Raw genomic sequence first — 3,235 nt, forward strand, 5'->3', positions numbered from 1 at the left:
TATTTCATAGAGAGATACATAGCAGAATAGATGAAAATTCAATTGTCGGCATCTGTAAAATCATTACAGAACCCGACAAGATATGAGACATGGTTTACATACAGTAAACAAGTGCAAATCCGATAGATTAATATATGTCCCTCACTAATACTGTTAGCAGTGTGTGTGTAAAATTTTGGAGCTGTAGGTGTTAAATTAATTCATGGAAAAAACTTGCTTGGGCTCCCGCGCAATTTTCTCCGCCAGAGAGGGCAAGCCAGTGACTGAGGGCAGATATTAATAGCCAAGAGAGGGATCATTGTTTTTGCCCCCCCGGCTAAAAAAAATCTGCCCCCAGCCACCCCAGAAAAGGCGCATCTCTAAGATGCACCAATTCTGGCACTTACCCTCTCTCTTCCCATTGCCCTGTAGCAGGTGGCATATGGAGCAATAAGGGGTTAATGTCACCTTGCTATTGTAAGGTGATATTAAGCCTGGTTAATCATGGAGAGGCTTAATGAAAGGGTTAAACACACACACACATTAAGATTAAATAGTTTTAATGAAATAAATACACACATTTTTTCCCATCTTTATTTCATTCCCAATCCAATCAAAGCCATCATTCTCCTGTAAAAAATCAAAAATAAAAAGCAACAATATCCAATTCCTGTCTGCTGTACAATCAAGTCCCACACTGCAATTCATCTGCAGGGGTTAAATAGTTTACAACCGGGATCAGCGCTAATGCGACCTGCCCGGCTGTAAAAAACAGAGGAATGAAAGAAAAGCTGCCTGCACAGCCTCCCCACCTGACCGGAGATGATCTGATTAGCGTGGGAAAGTTTCTGAACATTTTCCCACGCTGTCGAGTTCACCTCAGGTCAGGCAGGAAGTCTGCGCAGCATAAGTGACGTCAGCGGTAGTTCAGCATTGTCCTTTTCTTCAAAAGCACAGAAAACTATGGTGGATATCACTTTTTTGCCAGTCAAAAAAGACAGACATCGCAGGATCATAGACAGCCACATGGCATCCACAGTGCCTTCATCTACCTCATTATGGGGAATCTTCCACTGGGGGTTCCCTCTGAATGACATATTTCAGAAATTTACACGGAAACCCCGGTGGAAGCGCTGAATGTGAGCTAAGGCTTTCTGCCATCTTTGGGAGGCAGAATTTAAAACTCAATAGTTGGTGAAGAATTGTTTTTTTATTTTGATGCCGTTCCTCATGTGGTGTAAGTGATTAGGCAACTTTATTCTTTGGGTCGGTGCTTTTACAGCGATACCAGATTTATATGGGGTTTTTATGTTTGGCTGCTGTCCTACACTAAAAGACGCTTTTTTTTTTTTTACAAAAAATAGATTTTGCATTGCCATATTTTGAGAGCTATAATTTTTTCATATTTCAGCCAATACAGTCATGTGAGGGCTTGTTTTTTTGTGAAACAAGTTGACATTTTAATTGGTACCATTTTTAATTGCTTTCAATTCCAATTTTTGGGAGGCAGAATGAGCAAAAACCAGCAATTCAGTATTTTTGTTATGTCATTCTGCATGTGATAAAGTTGATAAGGCAGCTTTACTCTTGGGGTCAGTACAATTACAGCAACACCCCATTTATATCTGATTTTACACAATAAAAACTATTTTATAGAAAAAATAATTATTTTTGCTTTGTTTTAGTTTGAGAGCTATACATTTTTTATTTTTTGTGGGACAAGATGTCGTTTTCATCTACACCATTTTTATTTAGATTAGTCTTTTTGATCGCGTTTTATTTCACATTTTGTTCGGTGGTATGATGATAAAGCTGTCAGAGTCCTGACAGCGCCGGCGTACAGCCTCCGATAAGCAGGGACTCACCCGCACCGTAGAGACCCCTGGGGACAAGAACAGCCGGAAAATAAAGATGCACAGGACCTGAATGTAGAAGTTTAGCAAGCCGGCATAAGACCTATGGTCATGTGAACGGTCATGTGACTGCAAGGGGGCGGGCTTAGCGTCCTGCTTTCAGAGGAGGTAGAAAACTCAGAGTCAGGCAAAGCAGAGGTCAAGCACAATACAAGCAAGCGAGGTACAGGAGGGATAAACAGATGGAAAGTCAGACAAAGCCAAAGGTCATACACAAGATATCAGTACAGTACCAGGGATGAGACAGAACGGACAGTCAGGGCCAAGCAGAGATCAAAAACCAAACGGACGTAGAAGGTACCAAGCAGAATCCAAAGCGATATCCAGAGAACAGACTGAGTCATACACAGAGAATCAAGCAACCAGAACACAGCACAACACACTCAGAGGTCACCACACAATGCCAAGGGCGAAAGTATAACTGATGGGGGATGGGAGCTTCCTGAGGTTATAAGAAGCCTCCCCAGAACCAATGAGAGGCCACCATAATAGGTCCCAGGTGTGCAGGTGAGAGTCTGCACTGAGATCAGAACATTAACCCCAGAAGTGCTGGTCACCCAGCACTGGTATCATGACAAAAGCTTTGTTTTTTTTGCTTCATGTTTTATTTATTTATTTTAAGGTGTTCACTAAAGGGGTTAACTAGTGGGACAGTTTTATAGGTTTTATAGGACAGTTTTATATATTCAATATGTTTACTTTTTTTTAGAAAAATATTTATTTGTGGGTACAATATATATTAATTATTCTGTGATTCTTTTAAAGATTTTTACAATATTGTTCGCTTTTTTTTAACTTTTTTACTTTGTCCCACTATTGGACTTTAAGTTTTTGCAGTAAAAACCCCCCACACAGTAAATACCCCCATGCATAGTAAATTTCCTCAAGCTCTGTTACATTGAATCTCCCCTTCACACAGTAAATATACAATCCACAATCCAGTAAATGCCCCCATTCATTCCTGTAAATATCCCAACACTAAGTTCCCACCCCCACCCATGTCAATTTCAATTTTTGGTGTCTTCAGCTCCATTAGTGTGGACAACCAATGCGCACCGGCGAGTGACGCCAGCAGTGTGATCACATGACTGGATCACGCTCCTGATGTCATCTGAAAGACATGAATACAATTGATCACTGGGAGCCGGCGCGCTGCATGTTCTATGAGCCGGCTGTCAGCTCTTAGAGAACTGCTGCCGAATCACAGTCGGGTGTGCAGCAAAATTCAGCTGCCGGGGGAGACACTTCGGACTGCCACAGTAGGAGGCCTTACTGTGCCCCCCTGCCGACTGTGCCCTGGTCACATACCCCTTGTGCCCCCCTAGATTCGCCTCTGGATAAAT

Source organism: Dendrobates tinctorius, unplaced genomic scaffold (genome assembly GCF_039654945.1).
Source record: "Dendrobates tinctorius isolate UK_male_01 unplaced genomic scaffold, ASM3965494v1 ptg000097l, whole genome shotgun sequence".
Classification (NCBI taxonomy): Eukaryota; Metazoa; Chordata; class Amphibia; order Anura; family Dendrobatidae; genus Dendrobates; species Dendrobates tinctorius.